The sequence below is a fragment of the Pelodiscus sinensis genome, chromosome 3, assembly GCF_052426305.1.
Source record: "Pelodiscus sinensis isolate ZL-2025 chromosome 3, ASM5242630v1, whole genome shotgun sequence".
Lineage (NCBI taxonomy): Eukaryota > Metazoa > Chordata > Testudines > Trionychidae > Pelodiscus > Pelodiscus sinensis.
Genome location: NC_143054.1, coordinates 188,183,638 through 188,204,634, shown reverse-complemented (window position 1 = coordinate 188,204,634; position 20,997 = coordinate 188,183,638). Strand labels below are relative to the sequence as shown.

The 20,997-nt window shown below is 45.4% G+C and overlaps 1 protein-coding gene across 1 annotated transcript in view; it reads left to right on the top strand.

The window, feature by feature from the left end:
* Window positions 1-2,227: 2,227 nt before the first annotated feature.
* The window catches only part of B3GNT2 (UDP-GlcNAc:betaGal beta-1,3-N-acetylglucosaminyltransferase 2), a 40,240-nt gene continuing 21,470 nt past the window's right edge, over window positions 2,228-20,997 (top strand). The window contains exon 1 of the mRNA XM_075925617.2: window positions 2,228-2,368. The gene's annotated coding sequence lies outside the window, so the exon portion shown is untranslated. The remainder of the gene's footprint in view (window positions 2,369-20,997) is intronic.

Below are 20,997 nucleotides of genomic sequence, written 5' to 3'. Positions count from 1 at the left end.
ATATTATTTGCTAGTGCCCAGTTTACAAGCTATTCAGATCACTCCCTGTTCCCTAGGGTGTATTTTGGCTGCATAAGTAAAGAAATGGATATGAAGGAAATTTATTTTATGTCCAAAGAGCTAATATATTTTAACCTACTTCCTGGGATTCAGAGGAACAAGGGATGGCAAGAGATCAAGAATTGTCTTCGCTTCTGTCTGCCTGAAGAATCTTTCTCTCTCTCTATGGCTATGTCTACACTTGCAGCTTCCTGCACGAGAAATATGCAATTGAGGCTAAGCGTGGAATATCGCCGAGCCTCATTTGAATACCTAATGAGCCACCATTTTGCAAAAGAGGCTCTTGTGTCAGAAGGAGCTGTCTACACTGCCCCTACTTGCGCAAGAAAAACCCTCTTGCGCAATGCAGCTATGCCGATTATTTTCAGGAACAATGGCATTGCACAAGAGGGTTTTTCTTGCGCAAGTAGGGGCAGTGTAGACAGCTCCTTCTGGCTCAGGAGCCTCTTTTGAAAAAAATGGCAGCTCATTAGGTATGCAAATGAGGCTCAGTGATATTCCATGCTTAGCCTCATTTTCATATTTCTCACGCAAGAAGCTGCGAGTGTAGACATAGCCTACGTGTATGTGCATTACAGAGTCAGGTAGACAGGGATGTTGGGCAGGTTGCAGAGAGAGGCAGGGCCCTCCATGTAAAAACCCCTATGCTATGACGTGGTGACAGGAGTCAAAGAGTGTGAGGGTAGGAAGGCTACTGTACTGAGGTTTGGTCCCACACATACTGAGTTGAGAAAGAGGGTCAGAGAGGTAAGGATGCTGGACCCTGTGTGTGGCAATGCCATCATGTTGGGACAGGGTGGGTCCTCTGAATTGCCAAATTCAGGTGATCCAAAATCAGGTGTCAGTGCCCCCAAATCATCAGATTCACTTAAAACCCAGGAGATTCTTTGTACGCAACGTAACAAATGCCGGGTTATTTGTATCCGGTTTCTGCGCCTTTCGGGTGCCCTCACTTCGTGGGTCCAAGCTTTTCTCTGCAACCAGGAGAGCTAGCCACCGGGGCAGGGCTGGACAGAGGTGAGATTCCGTCATCGCTTCCTCCCAGCAGCTGAGGCTTTAAGGAAAACAACCAAGAGTCCAAGGCAATGAAATGGCAAGGGGCAGCCACACTGGCTCCTCTCGGGATGGCGAGGCCATTAGGCTTGCGATGGAGATGGGAACTAGAGGGGCTGGGTGCAGTGCATGTGGCCCATGCATGCCAGTGCCTTGCCACTCCAGCCCAGGGGCAGGGAGCTCACGCAGTGCTGCAAGACCAGCTGCTTTGGTCCCTTCCAGTTGGCACAACAAGGGTGGGGGGGGGGGAGCTTTGCTCAGGCAGTAGTAGCAGGATAAGCAGCGGTGCCCAAGCGAAGCAGGGCCCGTGGCTCTGGCGTGGATGAACCACCCCCCCTGCAGCCGGGTCTGCGTTACGCAAAGTCCCGGCCTTCCCGCCCGAGCCTCCCGTTACCTTCTCCGCACTCCCCCACCTACCCACCCACCTGGCTTTTCCGTGCCCACAACCTACGTCAAACACAAAACCGATCGCGGATTCCGAACACAGAGGGAACGCGCCCTCCCGAAAGTTCCCTCCCGCCTCCTCCGCCCGACTTCAGGAGCCTCCGCATCCCCCGCCCGCAGCTTGTCATTGGCTGAGAAGGCAGCCTGGAGCGGGGCGGGGCTTAGAGGGCCGCGGCGCGCCACGCCACGCCACGCCTCCCCTCCCCTGCCCGGGCGGCGCGCGGCCAGACTGCTGGCTCCGGAGCCATACCTGTCCGGCCGCTCGCTCGCTCGCGCCGCTTGCCTCGGTGGCAGGCTGGAGGAGGGGGCCGCGCGCGCGCGGCAGGGCAGCGCGAGGGAGGGGAGGAGAGGGGAGGGGGAGGCGACTGTCAGCAGCGCGCGAGGGCAACAAGTGGGCAATTTTTCCCGCCAGCATGTGCCGCCGGCGGCTCCTCCCGCCCGCGAGGCTGGCGCCGGCGCCCCCCGCCCCTTGAGACCCGTGCGCCCCCAGCCCAACGAGGAGACGCGGCCGCCGCAGGGGTCCGAGCCCCCGGGGACTCTCGGGAGAGAGGCGGCGGTGCCGCTGCCCAGCCCTCCGCCCGCGGCGGCCAGCACCCCCCGCTCGCCTGAGGAGACCGCCCGGTGGTGAGTCGGGGCGGCGGGGGGGGGGGGGACCCGTCCCGGGAGCCCCGCTGGCCGGCCAGAGCCGCCGCCCTGCCGCAGGGGCCGAGCCGGATGGAGCCCGGCTGCTGAGGCCGTGGGGAGAAGCAATGGTGGATCCGCCAAGCGCCACCGGAACAGCCGCCGCGGAGCCCGGCCGTTGTCTGGCAAGGTGTGTACCGGGCGAGGCGGTTTACACGGCGCCGGGGCAGCGCGTCCAGGAGCCAGGGGGAGGGCGGGTGTCGGGGACACGGGGCTCGGCTCTGGTGCGAAACGATTCGGCCGCGCCGGGCTGCCCCCGGGCGGAGTCAGGCCGGAACGCGATGCTCTGGGGCGGGGGAGCCGCTGCCGTGCCCCCGGCGAGGTGGGGCCTGCCGGCCTCCTAATAGAAGTGAAACCGTAGCGGCCGCCGCGGCGGATGCTGCTGTGACCAACTCGTCCCCTGGCTGTGGAAAGTTACCTGACATCTGCGGACGGGGGCGGGAGGGAGCCTGGCACCCGCCCGTCTGAGTTCGGCTTTCGTGCTTCCCGTGCGTTGGGGCACACGGGACGCTTCGGGGTGAAAGCGCAGGCACCAGCATGTGGCAGCGAGGAGTGTTGTGCAAGGGTCTACACAACCACATAGAAACGTGTGTGTGTGTGGAGGGTTGTGTCCCCTCCTACGCTGGGTCTCGCTGGTTGTGGCATTGAGGAGTGTCTCACTGCCCTAAACATCACCATGTTGCAGGATGCGAGTTCTTATTTATCCAAACGAGATCCTTACAACACCTTTCTGGTTAGTTGAAGTCTTGAGGGATATAAAGTGTGCGTCAGTGTATAGTGAAAGGAAGAAAAAATAAAAAGCTGTTCTTGGCAGAATGCGCATGTTCCTTGGATCAGGCTGTTTAGTCCTCTAAACCTTCTTGAGACATACTGTACTCTGTTAGGGAGATGTCAAGTTACTTGCTGGGAACGTGGCAGTGCAGCACAGAATTAATTAGTCGCCCAGGAAAAAAAATTATGATTGAAGTTACTCAAGAAACCTTTTAGCTTGACCACCAGAAAATATTCCACGTTGCTAGAGTTTAATAATTAACTCAGATGTTTGGCGCAGTGATATGGATTGGGGGCTCACTTAGTTAATATACACTGCTTTTAAATTTAACATTAAACTCCTTACCTGATTTTGACACACTGAAAGTGATTGCATTCAGGAAAATTAAAAATGTACGTTAAACAAAGCTGCATATATTATGATGCTCTCTAAATAGCGATTTCAATGCTGCACTTTGAAAAGAGTATAGAATTTCTCTGAGACAGCCATAATCCTTTGAGCATAAATATTATATATAATTTCTTTGTAAAGGGATGCTGTTGAATACACTTCCTCCTGTGTCCCAGATAATTCTTGTGGTTTCACAATCAAGTTTTCCAGTTCAGATTTTTTTTCTTTCTCAGTAATTAAGAGAAACCCCCAAAAACTAATAGGAAACTGAGTATGTGTGGAAAGAAAACAATTAAACTGATTGTGAATTGATCCAAATCCCTCTGATGACAGTGGAAATAGTCACGTTGATCTGGATCAGGCCCAAAGTGCTGTCAAATGTACACAATAAATAAAAAAAAATAGATACATTGCTTTAAAACTCTACAAGGTCCAATAAACTAGAAGTGATGCTTGTAGTAACTCTTAAATTAGATGAAGTCTGATGACTTTCAAAAATGGTAGTGTTCCCTTAATACATGTTTGGATGTTTTCCTCATTCGTTTTCCTGTGTTTAAACATTGTTTAATTGGGAATAATCTTGAGACTAGTTCTGGGGCACTTTTGTTAGGGTAACGCAAATCCTACTTTTGTATTTATTTCTCTTAACATATTGTGCTATCATTCATAACCAACCTGTTTTTTTTCTCCTGTAATAAAGTTTGGAGATGAGTAGGTTTATGATGCACTGAATATAGTTAATAATAATTAGAATGTTGTACAGTGCCTTTTGTCCATAAATCTTAAGGGCTCTACAAAGGAGTATAAGTATTGCTATCCCTGTTTCAGAAGGGGGAAGCTGAGGTACAGAGAAGTGAAATGACTTGTTGAAGGTTGCACAGCAGATTGGTAGAGCAAGGAATAGGTCAGGTTTCCTGATATTTTGTCAAGTGCTCTGTCCAGCAAATTATGCTCCATTTCTCTTTTGCTTATTAGCCAGTCCCTGTATGTTTTCAGGGGCAGTAACAAAAAGATTTGGTGGGTTTTTTTGTTTTTGTTTTTTAACTTGCAGGATAGAAGTAGCACTTGAAATGTTCTAAAGGCACTGATGGTGTTCTTGGTGTTGAATAGAGCACAAATATAATAGTAGTCTTAATTGTGGGAAGACTACAACTAAAGGCATAAAGATAAAACAAAGGGATAAAGGTAAGATGCACCTGGTGAACATTTTTGTCCCAATTCCACAAATACTTATGCTCATGCTTCATTTTCCCTTGTAGAATAGGCCAGTTGACCATAAGAATTTGAAGTGGGTCTAAAGATTTCTTAGAAGAGCTGATTACAGGGCTTATTTTCATGGGGATTGTTCTTAAAATCACTAAAATTTATGGCCTGCTGTTGCAGTTCTGCTTGTGGTAGGGCTAGTTTAGACTCGATGAAGTCAGTGACAAATAGTCTAACCTTTTCTGAACAAAGTTAGGTGACAGTGGATAAAATAGGCAACTTATAGCGCTCCCACTCATGTAACTGAAATTGTGAGAAATCCTGGGGGAAGAAGCTTGCGAGGCCTGTGTTTTTAATATCACAGCGGTGCTGCGGTATCGCTTTAGTATTGTTTTACTCAGATGTGGTGGGTTTTGTTATGCAGACCGCTGAGCACTCTACAGTAACAGTGGGTAACTCCTCAGGTTAGGTTTCCATTACAGATTAAAGAATAAGAGAGCACTATCCTCTAATATACTTAACTGTATAGCTGCACACTATAAGAGCTCTTTTTTTAGTCACCAGTACATTTCATATTGTTTTTGCTAGTTTTCTTTCTTTTTTACATTTCTATTATTCTTCAAATAAAAGGGGAGTTTTTACTTCAGCTTTCACAGCAAATCATATCCCAAACACTGCCGCATTCCATGTTATGACAGCAAATTAAAATAACACTGTAAAGCGCAATCTGGACAGACTGAACTTGATACTCTAGACCTCTGTTTTGCATATTTCAACCCTTGTGTATGCTAAGCTTTTGATACTGTTGACTACTAATCTTTTATCCTTTTTAGTCAAACTATTTAAGGCCAGGAGTTGTTTTTTATATATATAACTTGAGAAACACAAAAGATGTACTGTCAAAAATATGCTTGAAAACTGAATTTTTCTTGAGGGTTGACCTAATAAGTAATATTGCTGGCTTTCCTTTCTTTAAAAAAAAATTCTTTAATCAACTATGCAGGTATGGTTATTTAACATTTTCAATTAATTGCATCAGATTTTTTTTTTCATAGTGGAAACAATATAAGGAACAAATTTAACTTGTGTGGTATCTTGAGCCTTTTAAAGTATGAAATTTGTCAGTTTTTAGGTTAACATTTTGGGCAGTCTGTTAATTGTAACCATAGCGTGTAAAGCTGTTTTTTAATTTTTTTCTCTCATGTGTATGTAGTATTTTGTTAAGTAACTTGAGTGCTGAACTACTGGCTTTGTATTTTTTTTAAAGAAATCTTTGCTTTTTCTCCTTTCCCGACAGGCTCAGTTTTAATATTTGTTTCAATCTGTAAACCTCTTTAAAAGAACCCTTTCATAAAACCTTTTTAATTAACAAATTATTTGGGTCCTTGTGTTTTATGCATAAAAGGAATCATTGGATACTTTGTGCAGTGTAAAAACATTTGTAAACCTTAATTGAATGTTGGCCACAAAATGAGTAAGAGATTTTTTTTTTTTTCTTGGAAAGAATACAATTAAAATCTGCTATAGTGTAGTCTGCATAACAATATGCATTTTATGTCATATTGTACTGCAAGGGGATATGTACTATGTTTTATCTTTCTGCAGTCACTCAATGATTACATGACACAATTTCTGTGTGCCTACAAGAAAAGCGGTGTCAGTAAACTAGAATGGAAAATGAAGAGTGACATTTGAGAACATATTAGGAACTATATTTTTCTTGTTTCAGAACAAAATTTACAAGGCATTGACTTCAAATTAGAGAGTATACATCTTAACAGATGAGAGGTATCAATGTTTCTTGTTTCTTAGAAATATTCTTTGGGGATTTGGGCCCTGATCCTGCACCTCTTAAGTCATGGGAGCTTTTCTACTGATTTCAGTGGATGGAAGATCAGGGATTTTGGGCATAAAAGAGGCACATAAACTGTCACAATTTTCCAGTCTGTGTGAAAGAATTGGATCATTAAAATGTACTAGAGTGAATTGTGCAAAAGAATGATTGACTAGAAACCTCATGAGAAACAATTAGCATTCAAATAAGAGAGAGAGAAAAATCCCAGAGTGTGAGGGGTGTGGTACTTGGTTTACTTAATGCAGAGGAAGAATTGATGAAATAATTTCATCAGATCAGTCATCAAAAAGATTTGTTTTCTTTTTGGAAAAAAATTGTTTTGTTACTTTAATACTGTAGTAGCCAATTTTTTAAATTACCGTTGAGAAAATCTGTTAAGGTTTTATATTGTGAAATGTAGGTGTTTCACTCAAACTTAACTGTACACCTGCTCAAAGAAGTAAAACCCAGGGCTTTTATTGGTGGTAACTTATATGCTAACATGAAGGAATCTTTAAAACCACACAAGTTATACCACTTAGTTGTACAGGAATTGTTAAAGTAGTACACCCGCCCTCCCCCACTGTAGAGACTGTTATACTAGCATAAAAGGCATTATACCTACAGCCCTGAAAATCTGCAAATATAAAGTGGAGATCTGTGGCTAATTTTTGCAGATATAGGTGTGGATACCAATTTTGCATCTGCACAGGATTCTAATTATACCAGTATACAGTAGCTTATTCCTTTATGTGACTGAGAATACTTGTATAACTATATCCACCCCAACATACTTCTAACTAAAACTAATTATACTGGTACAAGATAGGATAACAAGCTTTGTGGATAAGGGGGGAGCAGCAGATGTGGTATATCTAGATTTGATACAGTCTTTCATGACTTATTAATAAAACTAGGGAAATACAATCTAGTCAAGGCTCCCATAAGGTGGATTCATAACTCTCTAGGAATGGTTATGCAACCAGTTATCAATGGTTCAGTCATTTTGGAAGGGCATAACAAGTGGGGGTTCTGCAGAGGTCAATACTGGGACCAGTTCTGTTCAATATCTTCATCAATTGTTTAGATAATGGCATAGAAAGTACACTTAGGTTTGCGGCTGTTATCAAGCTGGGAGGGTTGCAAGAGCTTTGGAGGATACAGTCCTATTTCAAAATGATTTGGACAAACTGGAGAAGTGTTTTTAGGAAAATAGGATGAAATCAATAAGCATAAATGCAAAGTACTCCTCTTCAGAATGAACAATCAGTTTCCCACATACAAAATGGGTAATGACCATCTAGGAGAGAATATTGCAGAAAGAGATTTAGGGGTCATAGTGGACCACAAGCTAAATATGAGTCAATAGTGTGACACTGTTGCAAAAAAAGCAAACCTGATTCTGGGATATATTAACAGGATTATTTTAAGCAAGACATGAGAAGTAATTCTTTTGCTCTACTCTGCACAGATTAGGCCTCAACTGGATTCCATTTTTGGGTGCCACATTTCAGGAAAGATGTGGAGGAATTGGAGAATGTCCAAAAAAGAGCAACAAGAATATTAAAAGGTCTAGAAAACATAACCTATGAGGGAAGATTGAAAGAATTAGGTTTGCTTTGTCTAGAACAGTGGTCACCAACCAGTAGATCGGAATTTATTGGTACATCTTGGAGCCTTTGACAGGTGATCCTGACAGGTTTGGCCGGGAGACCACCAAGTGCCAGCACTTAATCTATCCCTCTCAGCGCTGCCGTGTTGCTCCTGCCCCTCTGCCTTGGAGCTGCCTCCCACTTCCAGGAGCTTCTTGCTTGCTGTGCAGGGCACAGGAGGAAGAGGGAGGGAGTGCTGATGTCAGGGTGCTCTTCCCCCCACCCTGTACCCCATCTCCACATAGTGGAGGATGATGAGAGTTTGCTGGCTGCTTTGCAGGGCCAGAGTAAGGGTAAGCCCCCTGCACCATCACCCAGAAGCCATCTGTGGTAAGCAGGACCCAGTTGGAGCCTGCATTCTGAACCCCAACCCCAGTCCTGAACTCTTCTATATCCCAAATCCCTGCCCTATCACTGAGTCCTCCTGAACCCAACTCCCTCCCAGAGCCTGCACATTGAACCCCCTCCTGCACTTCAGCTCTCTGCCCCAGGCTCAGCTCAGAACCCCTCCCACACTCCAAATCCTTTAGCCCAAGATCAGTCTACATCCCTTTCCCCTCCATCACAGCCCTCTGCCCCCAGCCTGATAAAAGTGAGTCAGGATGGGGAAGGGAGAATGCACTCTCCAGTTCTCCACCCAAGGGAAGATAAGACTCCTTTAGCTGAATCTGTAAACATTGCTAAATTACTTTAAGTGCTGTAGGAAAATGGGAATTTGGGAAATATTTGCGTATATGGAGTAGAATTAGTTGATCCTTCATGTGCAATTTTGTATCTCTGGAAAATGTTCAGTTTGCAAGTCCTCTAATTCATGTATGAGAGAGGATAAGGAATTCTGCCTACAGATCTTAATGAACAGATCTTTGACATATATTCTACCCCACCCTCATGTGTGGCTTCTCAAAGCTTAAGAGCCTGGGAGCTGAGACTCACTAGTAAATTAGTAAAGTCTAAGGAAGTGGTAAGCCAGGGAAACATATTTGACACTAAGAGCTTGAGCAGGACTCCCCTTGATACAGCTCAGTCTGAGACTTCATGACTCTGAGTAGTTACCATTGAGGCTCAGTTTCATCTGGGCATTGAAGCATGACTGGCAGGACTGAGGAAAGGTGGAACTATCAAAGCCTCCATCTTTGGCAAGGAGCTCAGCACCTATAGCAGCTCATACTGTAGCATCAACATCAGCACTTCGACAACGTACTCTCGTATTACTGCCTTCTGCACTGTACTTTTGCATGGAATCCTGAACTGGCACTGATGGAGAAATCAGAAATGAGCCACTTGTGACCCCAGAGATTTATAGCAAAGAATGACCTCCTGATTGTTCTGGAGTCAGAATCACCTCTCTTGTCAACACTGGCAGCTGTGTCCACATCAAGACGTCAAATTTTCTTGGGGCTAATGATCCCCATAGCCCTATTCTCTTTTCTGAAGGACCTGGCTTTGACAGTGGAGCTAGACTGTGCTTTCTCTTCAGCCTCATTGAAAGTCCCTGATGATGATAGAGCCTCAGACATATGCTCTCCTAAAAATGGCCATGTCGTCATCATCATATGTGGGTCTGAGACCTTCCTCTAGAGCTAAGTATTGGGACATTCTGTCATTAGAAGAAGAACACTAATTTTTTACACCCTAGCCACTAGAACCATATCAGCCAGTTTGTGGTTTTTTTTGTTTTGTTTTTTAAATAAAACGGTGGAGTCTCTGGTACTTCCAGAGTAGGATTGAGTAATGCAAGAGAATGTCTACTTCAGCAACAGCATCTAGGGATGACTCTGTGCCACCACAACCTCTGTTCAAGACCTCTTCAATGCTAAGAGGAAGAACCTGAGAAGATAGCACCCATAGTTGAACTCCCATCTCCACAGGCCACATCCTCATTTTTCCCAGATGAGGCAGTCATCTCTCAGAAGCTCCTAGGAGCTTCTAAAGACAGCAGTTAAAGCTCTCCAAATTAGGAATGTTTAGCAAATAGTCAACTACTTGACTTCCTGATAAGTATAAGCTTATTGGGTAGTTGAGTGGAGTACTTGACTACTTGTTTTTCCCCCCCTCCTCCCTCCGCTATCTCTGTATGAGAGGTAGCAAGGTCGGCGGAGGGGAAACAGGAGCCTGTGCTGAGGAGGAGCTGGCTTAAAAGCTGGTACCCCCAGTACCATCTTAATAGTACCACCTCCTCCGCCCCTCCCCGCTGCCTCTATAAGAGACATGTGGGGAGAAGGGAGGCTGCTGTAAAGCAGCCTCTGCCCACAGTGGGCCAAGTCTCACTGTGGGCGGACACTGCTCCAGCAGCATCCCCTAAGCCCTGGCTGACCCAAACGGTCTGCTGGACTCAGCATGAGCTGGGACTGAGCAATCCCAGCTTGCGCTGGTCCAGGATGCTACAGCGCTGTGTTTTAAATATAGTAAGAGCCATCGGGCTCTTACTACATTTTAAATGTAAAGCCACAGTGCGAGTGGCTTCCAGAGCTGGCATAAGCCGGGGTTGCTCAGTTCTGGCTCCAATTGGCTCTGGAAGCTACCTCCATTGCAGCTCTTCAGTGCAGCCCCTTCTGGACTAATTGCATAGTTGATACAAATTGTATCAACTTCATGATTAGCCAGATAACCGCAATTTAACATGCTTACTCCAAAGATCCAGGAAAGTACAGGATCAAACTGATAAGATTGTGGATCTACTCCAGTTCTCCACACAGGGGAAGATAAGACTCCTTGAGCTGAATCTGTAAACATTGCTAAATTTAAGTGCTGCAGGAAAATGAGAAATATTTGCATATATGGAGTGGAATTAGTTTATCCTTCATGGCTAATGGTTAAAGCATGAGTAGGCAAGAGGCTGCCAATGGGCCACATCTGGCCCACCAAGCCACGGCATCGGGCCTGCAGCCGCCATGCTAAAACCCTTAGAGAACAGTTCATGCATTAAACAGCCAGCTGCTCTCTGCTCTGGATGACTGGGGAGGGAGGAGAGAGTCTTTGCATGCTGCCCTCCCCCCAGCAAAATCTCTTGGTTCCTTTTGACTAGTTTCTGGCCAGTAAGAGCTGAGAAATTTTGCTGGGGGGCAAGAGCAGCATGAGAAGCCTCTCTCAAAGCCTCCCATACCCAGAGCGGAGCCATGTGGAGAAACCTCACCCACCCCCTCTCTCCTCTAACTACATGCCTCAGGCTTCCACCCAAACCCTCTGTACCCCTTTTCCCCCTTCTTCCAGGTTACAACTCCCTCACAAACTCTGCACCTCCTCCCACATCCCTCCCAGGCCACAATCCTCTCTTGCACCTGTACCTCCTCCTTGACCCTTCACCCCATTCTCCTGCCCCAGGTCACCACCAAAACCCTCTGCAACTCCCTCCCAGAGCCCCTCCTCCAGGCCAGAATCCTCTCCTTCACCTTTATCCCTCCTGGACTGTGCACCCTAAGCCCCTGACCTGGATGACAGCCCCCTCCTTCACCCAAACTTCCTCTCAGACCCCTCATCCTCTCCTGAACCCGTCCCCTACCTCAAGCTCCCTTCTGCACCCAGCCTCTGTCCCAGACCCCACATCCCGTCCATCAAAGTGCAGCCCTTGACCATGTGCCAAAATCTTGGAGTCTCTTCTCTCCCTCCCCTCCCCCACATTAAAAATTATTGCCCACCCCTGGGTTAAGGCATTTGCCTAAGATTGGTATCTTCTTGACTGTATGAGAGACTTGTGTGTAACCTGCAAAACATTTTTTTTCAAAATGAGATTTGAGATTTTACTTTTGTGAGGTATGAATGCCTGAAAGTGGTTAGTTTTTGTTTTTTAAAAAAAGTTTTTATTTCTGTTTACTTTGGCAATCTCACTGATGGCAAGTGTTTTTCTTCATACCTTTGGAGAATTTGTGAATGACTTAGAGATTCTTAAAATGACTTTTGACACTTTATTTGAAAGAAGGAATGTGTTGAATCTCTATTTTATCCAAAGGACTTAAAGTTATTTAGATGCTGATATAAATCTTCCACTGCACACTGAGAACATTGGGGGGAAAAACACTTTCTGTAGTCCAGAGATTATACAGGTATTTCATACAAAATGGATCATGTTCAATGGGAGGTCTGGAAAGAGAGGCTTATCTATTCCAGAATAGACTATATAGTCTGATGGTTAAGATACTCATCTTTTGGCGAAGGAGAACAGGTAGGCTACATTCAAGTCCTCCTCCAGAGAAGGGATTTTTAACCTAGGTTTCCTATATCCCAGATATGTACTCCAGTGACTGGGCTGTTTTGGGGTAGGAGTGTGCATTTTCCCTTTCAGTTCTGTAAATCTAGCCCTCATCTCTTTTTTGCTTTTATTAAGAATGGTTAAAAATGCCTAGAAACAAAATGTTTAGTTTTCAATATTATTATTATTATTATTATTTTTACTTTGATTACCAGAAATCTTTATTGTTCATTCAGATGAAACTGGATTCTTTTTGCCTTTTAGCAACTGCCAGCAAACTTTAAGGTCAGTGAGTGATATTAGAACTGGGACAATAAAAAAAACAAAACCCTGTTGTTGTTACAGAAAGTGTGCTAAGTATAATCAGGTAATGAAATAACCTAGCTGTGGTTTAACTTTTTTTTTTTTTGGGGGGGGGGGGGAGAGGGGAAGGGAACAAAATGTTCATTGTTATCTCTTCCTCGATGAAGCTGGTAGTCTTTCTTTTGAATGTCGTGTTCAACTCTGTATTTCTTCGTCAAAGTTGGACATCCAAACTCTCCAGCCAGCGAACAGCATCGCTGTTTAGATTGTGGATATCCTCCAGTGAGCCAATATATTTTCATGTTGGGCATTCCGCAACAATGCGATTCATAGTTTGCGGACTTCCACAATCACATAGTGGAGATGGCAACAAATTCCACGTATGCAGTAGATAACCATACCTGCCATGACCAGTCCTAAGCCAGTTTAGAACACACCACAGTCTCCGGGGAAGTTCAAAACCTTTCTGCTTAGTGATGGGATCCAAAACAAGATGTTTGTTTGGGACGTCTACTTGCTGCCATTCAGCTCACCATACTTCCTTAACATTGGCCATGACTTCCTTTGCTCGCTGCTAGGGGGGCTTGCCGGATTTTAGACGTGATGTTGGCGGCTGAGGTATTTCTGGATGGGAAGAAGTTGGCTGCTGCGGTTGATAAGTTGGTATAGTCTGCATTCCTGCTCCCGTCGACAGATGCTTGGTGGGGAGATGTTTGCCATTGTGGTGACAGCCTTCCTGTTGCGCTACTGTTACGTGTTTCTTGGATCTGTGCTACCATCACTATCTGACTGAAATAACTAATATCATCAACTAGTCACCGAACGATGAGCACTTGTCCTCCCGGTTCATTCAACACTATAAAGTTGGTAGTTTTAGTAGTTAAAAGCCAAATAGTGATGGCTTCTTTAAAGTCTGGTTAATCAGTTTTACTTTGGATTTTTTACCGTACCATTCCTTTGGATTCTGGGTTTCCCCTCTCTTTTACTTAAGATTGTCTTCAGGAATTCCCATCTCTCCCATATGTCCTTCTCCAAAAGGGTTACATCATGGTGACACTCCAACTGAAGAATCTCTGAGAGTTTTGTCAATACAACACCAAGAAAAGTATCAGAGGGGTAGCCGTGTTAGTCTGAATCTGCAAAAGCGGTGAGGAGTCCTGTGGCACCTTCTAGACTAACTGAAGTGTTGGAGCATAAGCTTTCGTGGGCAAAGACCCACTTCGTCAGATGCAATCTGGCTTCAGTATTCAAAAGTGAATAATACAAAAATAAATTACTACTTTCCTGTTCAGCTATGTACATCCCAGACAAGTAAAGAAAGAACAAAGAATGACAACTTCTTTACCACTGCCGAGTTTTCTGTGGGCCGACTAATAAAATTTAGGTGCTAAGAATATATGAATACATAATCCTTAATATATTTTCTGTCACCATGTTAATCCAGAAAACATTATAATAGTATAGTATAAACTGAAGGCACATTTTTTATCTTCGTCATTAATTTTAATCTTGCTCGTCTGATATTTAAGGGAAAATAGTTATGGTGAGAGGGACGAAAAGGGTTAGCAACATTGTAAGCAAGTTCTGTTTGGGAAGGGAGTGAAGTTTGTGTGCTTTATATTGTAAATATTTGTCTGGGAAGGGTAAGATTAGTTGCAGACACGCCAGCAGGAAGAACTTTCATTCTCAAGAAAAAAGAGGAACTCTGCTTGAATTCTGTTAAGTTGCACAAAAGTACCTGTGAGTTGAGTTGTCTGTCCTGAGAGGTGAATCTACTAGGAAAAATTGCAATTACAAATGAAGAATAATGTTGCCTTCCTCCTCAACCCCCTTAAAATTCTGTCCTTATACCATTTCCTTCTTGTATTGTTTTCTTGTTGCGACTTAGCATTTTCGTGACACTACAGTACTTTGTATTGCACCAACACTTAAGTTTTTGGCTTGCTCTTTTTACAACTAGGAAACTGGCTAGATCGTTGCTACTTCTATGTACTGTATTTCAAAGAACTCTTTGCTAGGTGTAAATGGTGTAATGTAGAAGGCTTTAGAGAGCATTGGGCTCTTTTCCAGAGGGGAGAAGGGCCCCAATATAAATGAGGCCAATTCAGTAAGGGTGGATCTGGCTCACTCCCAGCAGTCAATGGGGAGGTGCAAATACCAAGAGAAGGAAAATTGCTTTTGTAGAGAGAGAACCATTATGTTTTTATTCAGTCTCAATTTGATCATGTTAAATATGCATATGAATTGCAGCTCTGCTGTTTCTCTTTGTAGTTTGGGGAGGTGTGTGTGTGTGTGTGTGTGTGTGTGTGTGTGTGTGTGGTTTTTTGTGAAAGGATGGCTATTTTTCAATCTGTTACTGAGTGTCCGGGGAGGATAAAGTGTCCTTCTTTCTTACCTTTTTGATGTCTGATTTGTGTCCATTTGTCCTTTGGTGCAGTTTGGTCAATATACATGGCAGAGGGGCATTGCTGTCACACAGTGGCATATATTACATTAGTAGATGTCCTAGTGGATGAGTCCCTGACAATGTGGCTAGGTCCTGTGATGGTATTATTTGTATAGGTATGTGGACAGAATTGTCAACAGGTTTGTTGCAGGGATTAGGGATGTTAAGGACTAGTTGACTAGTAGACTCTCCAATAAGCAAACACTTACTGGATAGTCAGTTGACTAGTTGATCCCACCCCTGCTTGCTTCCTCGATCAGATAGAGGGGGCAAAGGGAGGAAGATAAGAGGGTACTCCAAAGGGGCAGCACTGCACAGCTGAGCTCGGGCTCAGCTGTGCAGCCCTGCCCCTTCAGAATGTGAGGCGGTGTTCAAAGGGGCAGCGCTGTACAGCTGGGGAGTTCGCAGCATGTCCACAGAACCTGGGATCAGCTGGGAAGTCCCCATCTGATCCCGGCTCCACATGGCATTTCAAATCCGCAGCGCAGCATGGACTCCATGTTGTGCTGATGCTTGGAAATGCACAAGAGCCATTGCTGGGAACTCTTGCACATTTCAAAGCTGGCACACTGTGTGCAGGCCAGAGTCAGCAGAACTTCCCGCTTGCCTGGGCTGTAGGTGGAATTCCTCATTCCTCCTTTGAAATGTACAAGAGCTCCATGAGGGAAGTGCCTATCGACTTGTTGAGTAGTTGGAGAAAATTCCATCAACTACTCTACTCGTAAAATAACCATTAGTTAACATCCCTAGCAGGGATAGCTTTCTGTGTTAGTATTTCTGTGATGTGGTGTGTGGCTATTAGTGAAAATTTGCTTCAGGTTGGGAGGGCTGTGTGTAGGCAAGGATTGGAAATTTTCCCTCTTTGCTATTCACACATTCCCATCAACTGCTGTGAGTGAGCCAAATCCACCTTGATTGGAATAGTTAACACTGATCCTACACTTGATAAGTAGATATGCTTGTGTGTGTGTGTGTGTGTGTAATTATATATAAAATAAAATAAAAAAAATAGGGGGCTGTGCCCCCTACTCACTGCACTTGCCAACACCCTGTTGCAGTAGGTAGGGAACCACAGGTCTCCCACAGCCCCCGGTCACCAGGAGGGCCAGGCTGCAGCCATGCTAGCCTGGGCCCCTTCTCCCTCCATCCTGCCCCTTCCCCCAACCATGCCAGCCAGGGCCCCTTCCCCCGCGCCCCCTCCCCCTGCCAGCCTGGGTCGTTTCTCTTCCCCCCCAATCCTAATCTCCCCCCTATTCCTGGCTGTGACTGGCTCTAACCTCAGTGGTTGGGTAGGCTCAGGTGCCTGCCCGCCCCGTGGGGAGCACAAAGAGGTGCAAGTAGTGCAGTGGGGAAAGCAGCAGCAAAGAGAGCACTGCCCCAATCTTTCCCCATGCATTACCGTCTGCGCTGCTCACTGCCCCAGCTCTGCCCGCAGAGCCCAGGGCCACCTATCCAGTGGCCGGGAGCGGAAGGAAGGAGCAGACGGGTTGGTGCGGTAGCTCTCCTGGGTGGTTATGGGGTGCTTGGGCAGCTGCAGCAAGTGCAGCCACTGGGAAAGGGTGAGTCTTCATAGGGGCAGCTGGACTTTGGGTGGTCGGGCACTGCATTTTATCTCCCCAAGAGTCATAGAATCATAGAGCTGGAAGAGACCTCAGAAGGTCATCAAGTCCAACCCCCTGCTCTAGGCAGGACCAATTCCAACTAAATCAACCCGGCCAGGGCTTTGTCAAGCCGAGACTTAAACACCTCTAGGGATGGAGACTCCACTACTTCCCTAGGTAACCCATTCCAGTGCTTCACCACCCTCCTAGTGAAATAGTTTTTCCTAATATCCAACCTGGACCTCTCCCACCACAATTTGAGACCATTGCTCCTTGTTCTGCCATCTGTCACTACTGAGAACAGCCTCTCTCCATCCTCTTTGGAACCTCCCTTCAGGAAGTTGAAGGCTGCTATCAAATCCCCCCTCACTCTTCGCTTCTGCAGACTAAACAGACCCAAATCCCTCAGCCTCTCCTCATAGGTCATATGCTCCAGCCCCCTAATCATTTTGGTTGCCCTCTGCTGGACCCTCTCCAATGCGTCCACATCCTTTTTGTAGTGGGGGGCCCAGAACTGGACACACTACTCCAGATGCGGTCTCAACAAAGCCGAATAAAGGGGAATGATGACATCTCTGGATCTGCTGGCAATGCCCCTCTTAATGCAACCTAATATGCCATTAGCCTTCTTGGCTACAAGGGCACACTAGCGGTGGGGGAGCCCCCAAGAGCTCGCTGCTGGCCAATAAGCCTGGCTGGGAACCCCATTCCTAGCACCTGTCTCCAGGCTGCTGTCCCAAGCCCCATACCCTCCTGCCTGCCCCTGGGCTGTCACTGTTGTGATGTGGGGTCTGCCAGGTACTGTGCCATGTTTCTTAGCGTTGAAAGCCCTGTGGCATGGGGGTGGCAGAAGGGGAATAGGGGCTTAGTTTAAAATAGTAATTCCAAGTAGCGAGGTTGGGCTTAAGCTGGGGGCAGGAGGAGAGAGGGAAGAGGTGGGGTGGGACACAGAGTGATGTGATGAGGTCATTGTGTTGTCCTGCAGGAAAACTGTTCTTAATACATAGAGAGAGAGAGAGATCCCTACTTCTGTGATTTCCACTCCATGCATCTGACAAAGTGTTTTTTCCCAACAAAAGCTTCACTGTCCCATGGAATGGTGCCTAGACCACAGCCCCAGTTAAGAACAAGAGACCTCTACAACTTGGCTTGAGAGCCAGCTGGCTTTATAGCTCAAGCTGTAGAGGCTCCTATACTAAGTTTCAGAGGTCCCAGATTCAAATCCATCTGGTGGTAATTACACCCACATAAATTTATTAGGCATTAAGGTGCCATAGTTTTGGCAGATACAGACTAACATTGTTATCTCTCTGATACTTCATATTTAGAGACAACCATTTAGGTAAAATGTGGGCAGATTTCTGACAGTTATCGCATTTTCTTTTTCTTTCTATTTTGAAGTTTCCAGAGTTCTGCCTCTGAATTGGGGCCATGGATTATAGTTCCCGTCTCATGAACTTTGGTTTAGATGCTTTTAATTTAGTTTCACAAAAAGCTGTTAGTGCAATCAGTATTCTTCTATCAGGACTCACTCCCTTCACAGTACTCCAAGCTCAGAGAGAGGAACATAGTTCAGTACCACACTTAAATGTACTGCCTCTAAACTACTTTGCTAGCCATTTCTCTTCTGTATTCTCCCCCTCCTTTTTTGCCTGTCCTCCGCTCCCTACTGTGCACCTTCAGCAACAGGTTGTATCTGTTTCTGCATGTAGTACTTCCCTTATGAAAGCAAACATGCCTTAAATTGATGACTTACTGCGCCTGTTGTGTCATACAGAAACACCAGAATCAAGGCTTTATCAACCCACACACTTGAACTATTTTAACTAAAAGCAGATTTTCAAAATAATTTAGCTAAATGGATAGAAATTTGTGTCTATGCCAGTCTTTGGCTACTGCTTTCTCTTTCTTTGTTGCAGCTGGCAGCAGGAATCATTCTTAGGTATGACCTACCTTTCACTGGCAGTTATACTGGAGGACACTAGGAATGTTAAAACAAGTTTATTTGTGTAAATATGTATCCACTGAAATTTACATGAGAGCTGACTCCCTGCAAGCATTGGCTCCTGTTTTCCCCTCCCCCCGGGGCACTTCTCTCCTCCCCTGTCCTCCCCTCCCCCGCACCTGGGGCAGTCAGCTTGATGGGAGCAGGTACATGTGGCTCCCTGCGTGTACCGGCGCCTGCCTGCCCTTCTTTCCCTGCACTGCTGCCTCTGTATGAGAGGCAGCAGTGCAGAGTGGGGGAGAGGTAGACCAATGGGAGCTGGTGCTTGTAGGAACTAAACTGGCTTTTAAACCAGCTCCCCGTGAACACTGGCTCCCCTCCCCCTGCTGTGGGAGGCAGCGAGGGTTGCTACCTGTAATCAAAAGTGTTAACCAATGAGCCCAAGCTCATTGGTTTTAACTTTGTTCTTGGCTACATGGTCACATCCCTAGTGAGACCTCTATGTGTATGTATATTTTTATACCATTGCAACAAATAGGACTGGTAAATTTTTCCTTGATTTGAAAGAGTAGTAGATATATCTGTGCATCAGTGTAAACCCAGAACAACTACATCAGTGCAGCTACACTGATGTGAAAATACCCAGGGCAGACAAAGATTGAGTCAGAAGCAGTCTGGCTTCCTTGGGACTTCCTCCTTTTTCTTGAGTTCCTATAATACATAGATCAGGGACAGAAGAGACCATTATGATCATCTACTCTGAATGGCAAAGGTTTTCCATGATGCTAATGATTTCTTTTCCTCAAACCTCTTCAGTAAAGTCTGTCTGCATGACCTATTCAGATTGTTACATTTTATGCTGCTGGAGCTGCTGTTGCTGACAAGCTGCCTGAACTCAAAATTTACACCACTAACATTTTGGTCAGTAAGTGCAGCATGCCCAGACCAGATGGGAAACAAGAGTTGTCTTAAGACACAGCTGTGTGAGTTTACACAAGGGAAAACATGTGGTGAACTGCATTACTTATTTTGTTGTTTTAAATCCAGTTCCTCTGATTGGCTAGCAATCTTACATAATCTAGTTCAACAGCAGTTGCTGACTTTTATGAAACTTACTGAGCTGCTTGTCAAACTATCGTCTTTTAGCAATGAGTTCTACTGACTTTCCCTTTAAAAGAATATTTGTCTTCAATTTTAAACTTGCCTATTTAGTTTGTGCTCCAATATACTGTATACAGATTGAACCTGACTAGTGGCACCCTCAGCATTTGACCAGTTCCGTACCAGAGAATTTTCTGGACCAGGGTAGGTCAATATTGTCTAGCAGCATAACCAACACTTGCACTGCTTACTGGGCAGTTAGGGGTAAATTAGAACTAAATAACAGCACAGAACAAAGAGCCAGGTCTGGTGGCTGTAAACAAACATTACAGGACTGCAGAAAATTTGGCCATACCCATGATAAGTGGACATCCGGCTAACTACAGTCATTCCTGACTACAGATGTTTCTGGACCGGAGAGTTCTGATTCAACCTGTAGTTGCTATCCTACATAGCAGGGATTCTCAAATTTCATTGCCCCATGACCACATTCTGGCAACAAAAATGTGTCCACAACTCTAGGAGGGGAGACCAAAGCCTGACCCTGCCTGAGCTCCGCCTTCCCAGGTGTGGGGGGAGAGGGTGCGCCAAGGCCCAAGCCCAAGGGATTCATCCCATCTATAACCTGAACCTTGCCACTGAGGGCAGTAGCCAAAGCCTGGGTCCTGGTTGGTGGGGTTCAGGCTTGGGCTTGTTTTATTGTCTTGGACCCCAGCCAGTCTAATACCAGCTCTGGCAACCCCATTAAAACAAGATCACAATCCTACTTTGGGTTCCTGACTCTCAATTTGATAACTGCTGCTATATAGCGAATAATATAAACGTTCAAATGGCTCGGATACCAGGAGACATCTACTTACCATCTAAGATGCCTGCTGGAAACAGCTAAAACTGAACAGGGGGAAGGATTGGGCCCAACCTAGGAGGCTGCCTAGCTTGTGAAAGAGAGAATTAGAATTGTTAGGGTAAGAATTTGCATGTAACAATTTTCGTAGTATATTAGAAGTAGATGTTTTGTTTATTTTGACTTAGTAACGTACTTTGTTTTCACTTTTATATTCACTCAAATCCTACTTTATATATAAATATTTTAGAGTTTTTGTCTATGGTGCCATTTGTACAAGAACACCTCCTAAACTGTAAGAGCTAGGACCACCAAATTTGGTATGCGACTTCCTCTTACCCTAATTTAAACCAGGGCCAGGGTTGGATTATGCCTGGAAAATGTGAGGTGCTGGGAATGGGTCTGTTTTCTATACCTTGGAAAGGGAGGAGGCAGAGAGGAGGAATACAAAGAAGGGGGGCAGAGAGAGGAGGAATGTGATA